This window comes from Amphiura filiformis, chromosome 15, assembly GCF_039555335.1.
Source record: "Amphiura filiformis chromosome 15, Afil_fr2py, whole genome shotgun sequence".
NCBI classification, from domain to species: Eukaryota; Metazoa; Echinodermata; class Ophiuroidea; order Amphilepidida; family Amphiuridae; genus Amphiura; species Amphiura filiformis.
The window spans coordinates 59,728,826-59,745,666 of NC_092642.1; the positions used below are offsets into that span (position 1 = coordinate 59,728,826).

A 16,841-nucleotide genomic window follows, 5' to 3' on the forward strand; every position below is an offset into this window, starting at 1 on the left:
CGTACATCTCCTGTTCAAGTTGTTTACTCTTGAATTAATGAAGATCAATCAGTTGCACTGGGCTGTTCCAGTTGCTATCCATACACCCCCTATGGAAGACATGACCTTAATCTCCCACACAGGGGGTGCAGATTTCAAATGAAATCACCTATTCAGGTAATCCCATTTGAAATGCACACTCCCTGTGTGGGAGATTAAGGTCATGTTTTCCATAGGGAGTGTGGATTTCAAGTGGAACAGCCCATTGAATTATGTAACGTTTTATCAGGCTGCATTCTCATAATCTCTATGATATTTCAAAGTAAACTTTACAGATGTCAAAAACCTTCCAATGGCAATCAAAAGCAGGCTTATTTCATTCCCAAGGGGGATATGAATGTTTGAAATCTCAAATTACTCAATACTTCTACAGTCGCGTCCACACGGGCAGGCAACACTCAAGAGGATGGTAACCCTTGAAAGTTCATACGGGAGTTTCGCCCGTGCAGACGCACTTAGTGGTTTGCCACTCCAAGGGGAATTAACATGTTTGACCCACCCCAACGATATTGAAGGGCATTCATTGAACCTCGCAGCACACTTACACAAAATTTGAAGGTTTGAAATGAAATTGGGAGGCATGGGAATTAAGGTGGTTCGTACCGTTAATCATGCTTGTAGCAAATCGGAATTGTGTGTTAATTTAAAACTTGGAACAAACTAACGTCAAGTCTTCACTCCATCTATTTTTAGAGTTTCATAAACATTTTTTTCAAATTTTGTATGTATTTCTTAATTTTGTAAAATTGCCAAAATTTGTCCTCATTTTAATGGCTTCCAAAGTTTCGGGGATGGTGTATAAGCTTTAATAACTAAATTCACTCACCATCCTTTTTAGATGAAGTGTTTAATTTTTGAAGAAAAAAAAAATTAATTTTGTATTTTAGGGAAATTTAGAAACTTTCAGTCAGTTTAAAAGAAAACATTCAACTCTATTATAAACCAATAATTCTTTCCCTATAAAAACTCTTTTTACAGATGTCTTAATTAATCTTGCACATGAAAATTTATATCCATTAAGGTGGCTTTATCGGCTACGGTGTCATGTACAGAACTCCTTGAAAATGATATAGGATGTGTGTTTTACTTGCCAAGTTTTTGTCATCTCAAAGTGTTTCTATTTTAAGCTACAGTGTTTCTAACATTTCCTAAAAAAACAATGGAAAAAACTAAAAAACTAAATTTTTCAAAAAGTAAACACTTTATCCAAAAATCCTGGCAAGAGAATTTAGATATTATTTACCACCCCTGAAAGTTTGGTAACCATAGCTCCTTCCCCAGGAATGGGCAAATAAAAACAAGGGTGTTGTATCCGAGGAAGCTACCTTAATGTAGCAATTTTTTCCCATGCTTACAACGATTGTGATTGTTATTCCATGCTAGCACTTGTTCAGTGCCTGTATGGGACCATGACAACCCCTTTCTGACATTACAAAATCCACCATTGTGCGCTTCACGTGCACCCCCCCCCCTCGAGGAACTAGAACTAGCTCTATTCCATGCTTGTTGTTAAATCAATGTTGTTTTATTAATTTATTTGCATTGTACAGGGGGTGCTATGAACCTTTTGTTGCACTTTCTCCATGCTGATGTTATTTTTAATTTTGAAATATTTTGGTGTTTCTTAATGTGTTTTTGATGGAAAACAAATAAAAGTTTGTGCTGTGTGGACACATTTGATGGTTTCATTCAGAGGTTCACTTAACCCCCGGACACTACTGGTCATCTAACAGCATTTCTGATTGGTTGATAACTTGAAATGCTCATTTCAATTGCCAATTAGGACTAGGCTTTTAAATATTTATGGTCAAACTTACATTTGCAGATGATTTTACTAATACCCTCCCTGATTGGTTCAAAATTGGACACAATATTCATTTTGGCCAATCAGCAGGTTCCTACATCTATGCACATATCAGTAACTTCAGGGTGGTTCAGCAGTTTCTGCTGGCAAAATCACCATATGGACACAACTCATGTGACTTAGAATTTTGTTTCCATGTTTGGAGGTTCAAACTCTTGAAAGTTGATGGTCGTCTGAACATGACTTATGTCAGTTAGGGTACTTCAAACCATACCCTTATAATGCACTCTATGGAAGGTTGATTTCCAAATCCATATTAGACCTCTAGTGATTCAATTCAAATTCATTCTCCCCAAAATATTCAATGCCAATATCAGCCACTCATCAGCAGGTTAATGACGTATTATATATAGTTATATAATGGGATATTCCAGTTCAAAAACATACACCCTCCCCCCATGGAAGACATAGACATAGACACACAGGGAGTGTGAATTCCAAATGGCCTCACCTGAATGTGTGACTCCATTTTAAATCTACGGCCTGTGTGGAGATTAAGGTCATGTCTTCCATTGGGGGTGTATGGATTTCAACTGGAACAGCCCAATTTGTTTTTGGTCAAAACGTTAACAACATTTAAATGTTCGGTTAAAACTTTCAGTATGAAATAACACGACAACATTTTCAAAATGTCATCTAAAATTTTTGGGCAAACATTTTTGCAAGATATTTTGTCAACCTTAAATAACATTAGACTGTTTTGCAATAAGTTTTTTTTAATATTATTAAAATGCTTGATACAATTTATATAACCCAACATTTAAACATTTTATATAAATTACATTGTGTTTGTTGGGTATGCATCATTTGTGTCTTTGGAACCAAATAATTACTCAAAAAGGGTCATGATTCATTTGAACAGCTTCAAATGTTTACAAAATGTCAAAACAGAAAAGGTTAGGATCACAAGAAATACATGGATAAAGGCATATGCAGTAGAAGTTAACATGAAACACTGATCTCGATGTCTCAAACACCACTACACACTGAGAAAGCAAGTTCAATATCTGGTGAGTGCAGATGAAATTTTAGTTTCTCTCAAGTTCAAGAATTACTTCACAGCAGTGAAGGAATCACCCTGAAGTTCTCAAAATGTTTTTTTTTCTATAGTCAATCTGTCAGAAGTAAGTTAGTAATTTTAAAAATTTGAAATTTAAAATTTTAATTTATTTAAAAATATTTAGTTATATTACATCTATTTATTTGTTCGTTCATTTATTTGCTCATTTCTTTGTTTGTTTTGCTTTCAACTGGCAATCTATATCAAAAACACTGCATAACAACATGTATATGAAGCAGGCAAGCAAGCCACCATGGCACATGCTGCCACACATGTAAGTGAAAATGTCTCATTAAATTGTCCCTTGACAGTATCTAGTATGATACTTCAACCTACATTTTATTTAGTTGGCCAAAGTGACCCGTTTTCATATTAAATCTGTTTCTATGCCTTTGGAGACATCAAACAGACAGATTTTCAAAACAGTTCTTGCAATGGGCTATTCCAGATGTATTCCGCACCCCCCCCCCCCTATGGAAAACATTTGAAAAAAAATACAATTCCAGCTGGAATTGAGATGTGTCTAGAATTCCAGCAGTCATTTTTAGCAAAGATTCCTGCTGGAGGGTATGGAAGACATTGAGATTAGGTGAAATTCCGGCTGCTGAAATTAACGAAAAAACAAGAGTGGGGATTGTGAAAGGCCATGATGTGCCTATGGAAGACATTTACATTTCTTAATATTCCGGCTGGAAAATGGTCAAAAATGCTCCAATTCCGGCAGAATCTATCACCATCTCGATTAAACTATGAAAGACATTTACATTAACTTGAATTCTGGCTGGAAACTGAGAAAATGTTCTAATTCCAGCTGGAACAGTATGGAAGACATTTACATTTACGTGAATTCCGGCTGGCCATATTAGACATATTACTACAAATCCGGCAGGGTCTTCCATGGGGTTTTCCTGACATGTGAATTCCGGCTGTCAATTCAGCCCCTAATTCCGGAGGTGTCTTCCATAGAGGGAGTGCGGAATACATCTGGAATAGCCCAATTAATACAAAAAAAATGGTATTGAGTTCCAAACAGAGTCTGCTATAGAAGCTACAACTGTATAGGTGTTTGAGTTTCCTAACTCCTCTGGGATTCCATTAACACATTTAAGCTGTCTTTCTCAAGAAATGGTTTGCATATGGTCATGTTATATTTACTGTTCTTAATCGGATTTGTCTGCTCAAGGACTTAGCATCTTGAGAAGACACATTTCAACCTCGACTCATATGAAATGTGGGTCGATATTTTTTTCAGTTTTGGTTTTAGGGTTTAAGTTAGAGTCCGAAGTTTTCCGTTTTACGGAAAACGGAAGAAAATCACGGAATCGGAGGAACAACACAGAAAATGACATTTTTTTATGATGTGACAAAAATTGTCAAAATATAAGAGAAATAAGTGTCAAAAACAATCATGAGTTGTGTATGTCAATTTTTATGATAAAAATACTGTTTAATAATACCGAAATAAAGGTATATTACCAAGGCATGACCCCCTATATCCCTTCAAACTTCGTAATAGTCAGCCTATTATCGTGAGAATATTCCAATCAGACAATATTGATCGCGATATTGAACACTTTATTGTGATATTAATATCATTGTTTATACATTTTAAGCTTTATTAATGACATGGATTTACCAATTTTACAACACGGATTACAACACGGAAAATGGATTTTAGAAAACAGTCTGACTCTAGTTTAAGTGGAAGTCTTGATGAATTATTCCAGTTGAAAGCCATACACCCCATATGGAAGATGTGACCTTAATCATCCACACACGGAGTGTAAATTTCAAATGAGATTACCTGAATGGGTGACTCCATTTGAAATCAACACCCCATGTGTGGGAGATTAAGGCCATGTCTTCCATAGGGGGTGTATAGATTTAACTACAACAGCCAATCTAGACTGATATGAAATGTGAGTCATTTTTCTCAGCTTTGATACTGCAAGGCAATGCAGCCATGCTCACAGGCCTTAAAGTTCCCATCTCCTTTTCCTTGGTGTTTGAGCCCGACTCCCTTGAATTAACTTGTTGTAGGGGATTCCCCAGTATCAATTTATACACCTGCATGGAGAGAGGTAAGCGGTTAAGGGCCTTGTCTAAGTGCACAACATACTCACAACCCTCCAATCATGAGTCAAAGACTATAAAAAAGTCAGAAATTAAGAAACTGTTGATTCACCTCGAACATTTGTCAGAGAAAAGGAATCACAGAAAATGGAGAACGATATTTTAAAGGCAAAAAGCAGCCTTTCTAGGCATGTTTGACATGATGCCTTCAGCAAAGGAAGGTCTTAAAGACTTAACATTTGAGTCAATAAGATCCACAGAAGACCACAAATCAGTTATCTTCAGTAGATAGCATGATACACATCTCACATCAACTAGCTCTCATGAGTAGATAAGACCACAGAGGACCACAAATCAGTTATCTTCAGTAGATAGCATGATACACATCTCACATCAATTAGCTCTCATGAGTAGAGAAGACCTACAGAAGACCACAAATCAGTTATCTTCAGTAGATAGCATGATAAACATCTCACATCAACTAGCTCTCATGAGTAGATAAGACCACAGAGGACCACAAATCAGTTATCTTCAGTAGATAGCATGATACACATCCCACATCAATTAGCTCTCATGAGTAGAGAAGACCTACAGAAGACCACAAATCAGTTATCTTCAGTAGATAGCATGATAAACATCTCACATCAACTAGCTCTCATGAGTAGATAAGACCCACAGAAGACCACAAATCAGTTATCTTCAGTAGATAGCATGATAAACATCTCACATCAACTAGCTCTCATGAGTAGATAAGACCCACTGAAGACCACAAATCAGTTATCTTCAGTAGATAGCATGATAAACATCTCACATCAATTAGCTCTCTTGAGTAGATAAGACCCACAGAAGACCACAAATCAGTTATCTTCAGTAGATAGCATGATAAACATCTCACATCAACTAGCTCTCATGAGTAGATAAGACCACAGAGGACCACAAATCAGTTATCTTCAGTAGATAGCATGATACACATCTCACATCAATTAGCTCTCTTGAGTAGATAAGACCTACTGAAGACCACAAATCAGTTATCTTCAGTAGATAGCATGATACACATCTCACATCAATTAGCTCTCATGAGTAGAGAAGACCTACAGAAGACCACAAATCAGTTATCTTCAGTAGATAGCATGATAAACATCTCACATCAATTAGCTCTCATGAGTAGATAAGACCCACAGAAGACCACAAATCAGTTATCTTCAGTAGATAGCATGATAAACATCTCACATCAACTAGCTCTCATGAGTAGATAAGACCTACAGAAGACCACAAATCAGTTATCTTCAGTAGATAGCATGATAAACATCTCACATCAACTAGCTCTCATGAGTAGATAAGACCCACAGAAGATCACAAATCAGTTATCTTCAGTAGATAGCATGATAAACATCTCACATCAACTAGCTCTCATGAGTAGATAAGACCCACTGAAGACCACAAATCAGTTATCTTCAGTAGATAGCATGATAAACATCTCACATCAATTAACTCTCTTGACTAGATAAGACCCACAGAAGACCACAAATCAGTTATCTTCAGTAGATAGCATGATAAACATCTCACATCAACTAGCTCTCATGAGTAGATAAGACCCACAGAAGACCACAAACCAGTTATCTTCAGTAGATAGCATGATAAACATCTCACATCAACTAGCTCTCATGAGTAGATAAGACCCACAGAAGACCACAAATCAGTTATCCTCAGTAGATAGCATGATAAACATCTCACATCAATTAGCTCTCTTGAGTAGATAAGACTTACTGAAGACCACAAATCAGTAATCTTCAGTAGATAGCATGATAAACATCTCACATCAATTAGCTCTCTTGAGTAGATAAGACTTACTGAAGACCACAAATCAGTAATCCTCAGCAGATAGCATGATACACATCTCACATCAACTAGCTCTCATGAGTAGATAAGACTTACTGAAAACCACAAATCAGTAATCCTCAGCAGATAGCATGATACACATCTCACATCAATTAGCTCTCTTGAGTAGATAAGACCTACTGAAGACCACAAATCAGTTATCTTCAGTAGATAGCATGATACACATCTCACATCACCTAGCTCTCAAGAGTAGATAAGACCTACTGAAGACCACAAATCAGTTATCTTCAGTAGATAGCATGATAAACATCTCACATCAATTAGCTCTCTTGAGTAGATAAGACTTACTGAAGACCACAAATCAGTAATCTTCAGTAGATAGCATGATACACATCTCACATCAACTAGCTCTCATGAGTAGATAAGACTTACTGAAAACCACAAATCAGTAATCCTCAGCAGATAGCATGATACACATCTCACATCAATTAGCTCTCTTGAGTAGATAAGACTTACTGAAGACCACAAATCAGTTATCTTCAGTAGATAGCATGATACACATCTCACATCAACTAGCTCTCATGAGTAGATAAGACCCACAGAAGACCATAAATCGGTTACCTTCAGTAGGTAGCACTATAACATTTTAAGTGACACCATGTTTTCATGGCAGACCTTTGTTCCTTTCTTCAATAACTGCAGTCCTCAAATGACTCAAATCACACTGGCTTAATAGGTCAAATAAAATTAAGTTTGATAAAACAAGAAACACCACATCAAAGGATAAACAAACCCAGCTATATGGCAAATACAATTAACCCACATTTTGCACATTATCAGTTATAGATATTCATGTCCTCCTCGGATGCTAATATTTGTTTTTACCATGAACCAATTCAATTCTCACGACATTCAATGTCAATTCGATTAAGTGTGTCTGATTAAATAGACTAAAACAAACATTTCTTGACTACTGAGAATAAAAACATACATAATACATAAGCACAGCCTAATATGCGACACGATCAAGGCAAATGAGTCGGATGTCGCTAATATTGATTTTGAGATATTGGCAAAGAAGGTGTCAAAATTATTTTGTTTCATATCGTTTTTAGCGATTGATAAATGGACGTAACTTCGCAAAGAAAAGTCATATCAAGTAGGGGTTTTCAGTTTCTGAAAGCTCTAAATGTCCTCTTTAGAAACATGTGTAAAACACATTTTCGACCAGGGTCAACATGTGACTAATTCCCCTTGATCATGTCACATATACACTTCAAATTTGTGATACGGTCAAGCAAAATCAGTCGGAACTGAGAAAAAGTAATTTTTCAGTTTCCTATAGGAGAGTAAATTTCATTTACAAAGCTGCATTTTGCTGAAAACCCCATTGAAATTGGACAATCAGTTTCAAAGATTATTATGAGCAAATAAAGAGTATCCAAAACAACAGGAAACAAAAGGAAATATTTCCTTTGTTTGGCTACATCTCAAAATCAATATTTCCAAGTTCGGACTGATTTTGCTTGATCGCACCACATTTGTCAAATAAAACCTACTCACATAATAGGGCACATCAAGTCAAACATTATTATTTTTCAGGTTCAGTCAATATTTGATATAAATAATGAGTGCTTGAAAAAAATGATGTACTATGGTCACAAAAATAGGCTAGGAAGGTCTGTATTTATTTGAAAGTTCATTCAAAAGTGCACACGGCTTTCAAATCCTGTCTAATGAACCCCCGAGGGCAAAATGGACTATTCCAGTTGAATTCCATACACCTCTTACCATATTGGTGCCGATTCTAATAGTTGGACATCAGGGCTTGTCTCCAGTTTTCCCCTATGAGAAAAGGTGCATACAAAAATGCAGCACATAGCAACCATATAACACACATGTATGCAAGGTTTTTTTTGGAGCATTTTCCCTTTTGGGACGTCAACCCAACCAAAAGAATAGGTCAATTTGCAAAGGAATTGTAAGTCATAAACATGCTATGGGAAAATACAATGCAAACCTTTCTCTTTCATGTTAATTGGGCAATCCCAGTCAAAATCCATACAACCAGTGGGGGTGTAGATTTCAAATGGAGTCACCCATTCAGGTACCCCCCCCCCCGTTGAAATTCACAGTGGGAGATTAAGGGTGGTCTGAACCCTGGAATTATGGAAACTTTCGGGCGTCATAACTGCTAAATTATTAGTCTAAAGAATATAAAAGTATACATTTTTTTCATCTGTGAGGTCCAATTTGGGCCAAAATGCTCATTTTTGGAAAAAAAAAAAAAAAACAGGTTTTCTGGCCCAAATTTTTTCGCGCAACGTAACAAAAAAAATTGTTTGGCCAAAAATGTTTTTATATTAATTTTTAAAAACTAGTTAAGGTTAAATACAATTGATTTTCAAGGCTTGATTCCAGAGGGGCGTAAGTTAATAATGGAAACAGCCATGCAGAAAAGAATGAACTAACGCTTACAAGAGTGTATCAATCTGAACTAGGGCCACGGACAAACCGCGGCTTGTGAGTCATCCTATATGTTGCAGGGATAGGGAAGGGGCGACCATGATAGGACCATATGGGCTGATGGGGGGGTGTGATTGTGGTCAGCCGTTTTCGGCAATTTTCCTTTGGATTTTCTAAATTTTCAATTTTTAAAATTACCCTGGATGATATCTGTCATGAAATAAATCAATACTTCTATAGGCTATAATAGGCCTATTTATACCCTGATTATGCAATATATAGGCCTACAACAATAACTGCAAGAACAGTAACAAAACCAACAACCAATATTTTGTTAATCTAATTTGTAAAAATATATTCATAGGCAGCGCCTATTAGACTAGTATAGCCTAAAAATTCCTGAATTATATAATGAAAAAAAAACGGGCAAAAACAATCAATCGCTGCAGTCAGAAAGAAAGAAACGAACAAGAAAAAAGAAAAATGTGAGATAAAAATAAAATAAAATAGATGGAATGGACCACGTAGGGACTCGAACACGTACCTAAGTTTTCCAGCTCAAAACTATAGTATTATATAGTCGAACGTGAGTCCAGCGCTAACCGATTGAGCTACTGAGTGATCTGTGAAATCGATTGATCTCAAACTGACTATTATGGAATAGTGCATACCAGGCTCTTATGATAAACAATCTTATCACCGCTGTAAATGTCGGAGGTATCGATGGCGAAAAAACCTCAATTTTTGCAAAAGTAGCTTAAATTTGGAGTGAAATTCAAATGATAAGGAATCGACATACTTTTGAGAAATAATGTAGGCTTTTAGAAATTAAAATTAATGTTCCACAATCCAGATATCGATAATGTAACATAACAGTGTTTTGTGGTACAAGATTCTCGAAAATTGTTCCCAAAAAGGGGCTAATAAAATTTAATCGGTACTGTTTTTGGTTCTTCCCCATGGAACATGTTTTTGATCTTGTGAACATGATGCGTAAAAATGATTTAAACGAAGGATTTTCAAACGGATTCTAAAAATTTGTATAAACACACAAAAATAATGTTAAGATAAATCCATGCACCAACATTTGACTCACTGCGATATTTGATTGCTGAGAAAACACGGTTTTAGAGAACAACTTTATACGTCTTTTATACGTTTTTTATACGTTTCTTCGTGTAACCTTAAAAATATCTAGGGACCGTTTTTTTATTTTTTTTATTTTGACCAACTTCACCAAAAATATTTGAAATTTGGGCGAAAATCAGGCTTTTTTATGATTTTTTTGAAAATTTTGCATTTTTTGACCATTTTTGGTGCAAATTTCTCAAAGCTGGTCAAAATTCAAAAAAATAAAATTACGGTCCCTAGATATTTTTATCTAGTTTTTAAAAATTAATAAAAAAATGTTTTTGGCCAAACAATTTTTTTTGTTACGTTGCGCAAAAAATTTGGGCCAAAAAACCTGTTTTTTTGGATTTTCTCCAAAAATGAGCATTTTGGCCCAAATTGGACCTCACAGATTCATTTCCAATTCTAAAAATGTATACTTTTATATTCTTTAGACTAATAATTTAGCAGTTATGAGGCCCGAAAGTTTTCATAATTCCAGTCTTCCATGGGGGGTGTATGTATTTCAACTGCAATAGCCCATTATTCACAACATATGCAATTGCAGCCGCCCATCAGTTAAGTAAGAAAATGACAAACCAAATATTACCAATTACTTCTACAGCATGTATGCACATACCTTCAGGAATTATACCACCTCTATGCATAACTTATAGTCCCACTTATAATATGTGTATGTATGTGATTGACAAAATTAAATCTTATTTTTAAAGAGGGAATTAAATCAATGATGATAATAGTCTTTCCAAGTATATTTCTGAGAAACTCATGAATAAAGTAATAATTATTGAAGCCTTGTGGGAGACCTGTACAGGATAGGGCAAGGACACACTATGGGCCACAATGGCCTCATCCCAATGGCATAGTCCAATAATCTCAATTAAACAATAATAGTGCAAAATTTGAGCTCAAGTTGCAGAGTATGAGTTTTTGTACCAACATTTTCAAAGGTCATTCAATGAATGTACAAATGTATTGGGGGTTAAAGACCTGTGCCTGATAGATGAGCATGTTGTGGATCCTATACTGGTCAATTTACATATCCTAGACTTATTCTGTAGGTTAGGTAATACTTTGACCTATTTGGCAGCCCTCAAATTAACCACAGGCACCACAGCAGATTTGCCTTTAGGTGCCTAAAATTTGCAGATGAATGAGAGTGTACAAAGTTTGATAGAAATAAAATCATAACATTAAGAACACCAATCAAAAAACATAGATCATTATTTTCAAACAAGTACGTCATTGTGGGCTATTGAATCCACTACCTTCACGATCCATACACCTTCTATGGAAGACACAACACAGTAAATGCAAATTTCAAATGAGGGGTTACCTGAATGGGCAACTCCCATTGAATTCTACACCCCCTGTGTGTAAGATTAAGGCCTTCCACAGGGGGTGATGGATTTCAACTTGAATTGCCCATTATACAACCACCCACCTATCTAACTAAAACAAACTATAATAACATAAGAAATCTCAATCAAATAGCAACATAATAATATGTTTACCAAACAGGAAAAGTGCAATATTCCTGAGGACACACTCCTTCTAAGAAAGAAAATAGACGACTCCACCTGCGCACTGTAATCCGCATCGATGTGTACCGCTAAAGATGCGGATTTGGCTTTTGTTGCATGCAAACATTCAAACAAGCGTAGCGAGGAAATACACACCGCGAGGTGAGTGCGTACACAATACCCTATCCCGGCATGTCTTGTAACATGTGTTACGTAAGTCCACACCAGGCGGCGGATGACATGATCGAGCCGGCAACTCATGAAACCGCCCGGCCGTATGGCATTTTCCATATACTCGGTTAGTTTTGTGGGGTTCATTATCGAACCCCAACGGTTTTAGCTTGTATTTATATTATTTATCAACATAGGCTTATTTGTTTGTGATATTTCAAGCGTTTTAAAATTTCAAAATAATCCCCTTCAATTACACGGTTGACGATGAAAATTTACTGAATTTAGGGAATGCACGTCATACACCACCTGTGCAAACATTCAAACAAGCGTACCGAGGAAATACACACCGAGGTGAGTGCGTACACACTACCCTATCCCGGCATGACTTTCAATGTGTCTTGTAACATGTGTTACGTAAGTCCAGACTGCAGATCCGCATCTCACAAGTTTTTTTTCATATTTTTTTTTCATATTTTATTAACATTTATCAAAAGGTGACCCGAAGGTCAAATTACACGATAAATTTACAAACATAAAAACAACAAACATGCAAATTTCTTTTAAAGAATGACATCTATATAACACACAGAATGATATAAAATTTCAATTACAGAAACTAATATTGCACTTTTAAAATAGTATCATTAAATATTAATGAATAAAAAGAAAAAGAAAGAAAAACATTGCATAATACACTTCAGAAATGGGGGATTGCACGGCCACTGTGCATGCAGGATACAATGAGCATATGAATAAAAATACACATTTACTTGTTTAGCAGGCTCACATAGTATGGTATGGGACGATTTTGAAAGCGCGGGATTCTGAATCGCAGTTGGGTGAATTTCTACGCATGGCGAAGGTTGCGACCATGAGTGCTTTGTCTAGATGGAGGAAGATCTTTGGTACGGTCCGAGTCGGCAAACCCTTCGGCTAACCTTCGACGATGATCTTCTCTATACCTGATAGGCGCTCAAGGTCGCAAGCTTGCATCGCCTCAGCATATCAATCCAGATGTGGATTGATGTGGATATACTGCCTGTGTGGAATGAAGTCACCTTGAGTGATAATACACATCTTTGAAAACTAAACTTGCATATTAAATCAGATATATATCAGGACTCGAGGAAACCTGTGAGGCGCTGAGATCCAAAAACAACCCTCTATACCTCTGTATACATTACTGCTGTCGTTGTTATTATTTTCTGTTCTGTCTCACATTGGAGGTGCGGAAGCGAGGACTAAATGATGATTGACGGTACATAGCCGATATAGCTCCACCCATAAGCCACAAGCAATGGGCTATTCCAGTTGAAATCCAAACACCCTCTAAATGGAAGACAATCAAGACATGACCTTATTATCAACACAGAGGGGTGCAGATTTCAAAATAGAATCACCCATTCAGGTACAGCCCCATTTGAAATTCACATTCCCTGTGTGGAAGATTAAAGTATCATGTCTTCCATAGGGTGTATGGATTTCAACTGAATAGCCTCAATCTTACTTAGAATTCTTGCAGTTGTAGATGAAGTTACTTCACAAATATTATATATGAATTAGTCAAGGATAGAAAACCTGTTAACAAATTGCATAAGGGAACTAAATCTTATAATGATAATGGCCCAGGGATATCATATTCTTGTATGGACTTTCAAAACAGACCATAAACTTGAAGTATTTTCCCGGGACTTTATAAAAATACCATAAACATGTATTGTGGTCATATTTACTACCCTAAAATAGCAAAAAAACACAATAGTTATTTTGAAATTTTTTGATGTTTCATGTTTGAGGTCCTGTCATTTTTTCCTGATGTTTTTGACACCTTAACGATTGAGACATAGAAAATAATATTTTTTTGATCTTCTTCATGTTAGACAATTTATATCATCAGAATAATTTTAAAATATTTTTTGGTGAAAATATGAAAAAAAAAAGTTTGTCAACAACAAGTTTTCAGTCGGAATGCTTGGGACGGTCGGTCTGGCAAGGACAAGCAAACAATCTTTTCTATTCTTTTTTGGCCACAGCAAAGTTAATAAAAACACTGTATGTGGCTCGCAGGTCCAAAAAGGTTGGCAAACCTCTCCCGTATGTGATCCTCAAGACAAATATGCTTATTTAGGGAGTGGGGGAAAATTTTAAATTTCATCCTTTTATAGCTCATTTCATGTACTTCAATCAATAGTATGTTCTTTCCTGCGGGTACAATAACCTCTCTGTGATAAAACATTTTGAAGTAGTAAACATTTGAATATGACAACTCCCACTTGCTTTATTATTGTTAGCAACTGATCAAAACTAATTATTTCACCTAAAACTTCAATTTTCACTAGTTTTCCAATTTCATTACCACTAATTTGAGACTTTTGGATCACACAGTCTGTACCTACATATATTAGGTTAGGGTATATGTGCAGGCTCAAGTTAAAAATCTGCCTATTGCGGTAAAATTACTTATTATGGGGGTGACTGTAACAGAGCAAGTTTAAGGTGATCCCACAGTACACTGCGAAAATAGCTGCATATAAACAATGACATGATTAAAGCTCTATGATGCAATGGATGAGTTTGGATCTTAGGCCAGCTGCTTTCAGCAGCAGGTAGCACCAAATGTGAATGTCTGATGTTTGCAGTAAATATGTGATTGTATGCCTGCTGTCTTCAATATATTACAAAATATTTGATAAATTTGGTCTTATGCCTGTCTTCAGCATTCAATGTGTGATCAAATGTCTTCGATAGATAAATAGCACTAAATATATGATTTTATGCCTGATGTCTTCAGTAGATAGCACTTTAATATGTGATCATATGCCTGTCTTCAGTAGATAGCATTTTAAAATTAGGGATTCAATCATGTTTCACCGTTGTTCATCACCGTTTAACAACGATGCGTCTGCCCTAGCGAAGTAAACCACGCAGACGCGCCGGACGCGAGTTGTTAAACGGTGATGAACAACGGTGCAACATGATTGAATCCCTCTCAACAACGAAAAGAAGCTAAAGATCGTATAATTCACGATTATTTCACGAGGAAATGTCAGTTAATCATTGTCACTAAGCCTTACAAAAACTTCGATGATTTCTCTGTTAATATCATCAATAAAACTACAGAATAAAACGGCAAAGTTTAGCCGCTACCTGAAAATACTGAATTCAACTTGTAAGCTTGTATACGCACAAAGGTTCCAGGCATGACGAATTTTACGCGGCTCGCGAACGCTGCGATTCTCGCTGCGTCACAGTGATACGCTACAGTAAAAGTGTGGATTCATCACGGATTAACAACGGTTGGCTCCTGTACAAAGGTATAGGAGGAGTTGTTGAATATGTGATCATATGTCTTCTGTCTTCAGTAGAGAGAGATTAATATGTGATCATATGCATTCTGTTTTCAGTAGATAGCATTTAATATGTGATTGTATGCCTGCTATCTTCTGTAGATAGTGATTAATATGTGATGTATGCCTGTGTTCAGTAGATAGCATTTTAAAATATGTGATCATATGCCTTGTCTTCAGTAAATAGTGATTAATATGTGATCATACACATTCTGTGTTCAGTAGATAGCATTTTTAAATGCTATCTACTGAACACAGAATGTGTTAAAATATGTTATTGCTACTTCGATGCTTCTTATTAATGAAATATCAACTAATTAATCAGAATTAATGCTAATATCGCCACAGGCAAAAATGACTATATTGTCACAATTAATGATAGTAAATTAATTGATTTCATAAATAATAAGGATCGACCAAGCATCGATGGCAAACCAAAAGATCAAACCATTTTGTTTCTTGCGCCTAGGTATATCAGTATCTACAATGTACTTGGTTGCAAGGATATGGACTATATCTCAATTGTATTATTGCTGACGTTGGTCTGATTGAATCAGATTGTGTCACATGAAATCCATGCAACTGACAAGGGTGCATTATGGTATTGACTTCAATTCATCTTTGCCGCCAACTGCCAATAATGGTGCCAACACATGTTTTCAGTATGTTAACTTCTGCACAATCCTAAAACAATACCATTAACCACATGATACCACATTAACTTCTCTGCTATTGTAGGCAATATATTAATCAACCTTGTTTAATGCTCCTGACTAGGAGCAGTTTAACACATAAAACAATGATTGCAGTTGTTCTGATAACACATATTAACTCTCTCCACGCGGGTGTCGACTGCAGACGACAAGTTTCTTTCTTTTTTTGAAAATTCAAAAATTTCAAAATTGTAAATTTTCATGATCATATTTGGAATTAGCAAGAAAAATGCATTAAAATGAGTACAAACAAGCCTAGTATTGGTTCAGTGGTTCTTGTGATATCTCTTGATATTTTGAGGAAATATTACAAGACTTGAACTTTTTATGTTGAAACATTTGGCTAGCATGCAGAGCATTGACAAATCACCTTAAGGATGTATTCCCATTACCAATTGGTTAACCTCATTCATATGTAATGTGAAATGTTAAAGAAGAGATCAGGTTCCAAATGTGATGTAGTCCAATGCAGGCTCAGGTGATTTTTAAAACAATCGATAATCACAATCCAAAAAACAAACAAATACAAAACAGTCAATTAAATCGAAACAATCATATTATTTTACTGAAAGTATTCAATTTCAACATTTCAAGTACGTAAAATGGCGAATC

The 16,841-nt window shown here is 35.9% G+C and overlaps 1 protein-coding gene across 1 annotated transcript in view; it reads right to left on the minus strand.

The window, feature by feature from the left end:
* The window catches only part of LOC140171901 (alpha-aminoadipic semialdehyde dehydrogenase-like), a 646,628-nt gene that overhangs the window by 272,225 nt on the left and 357,562 nt on the right, over positions 1-16,841 (minus strand). The gene's annotated exons all lie outside the window — the stretch shown is intronic.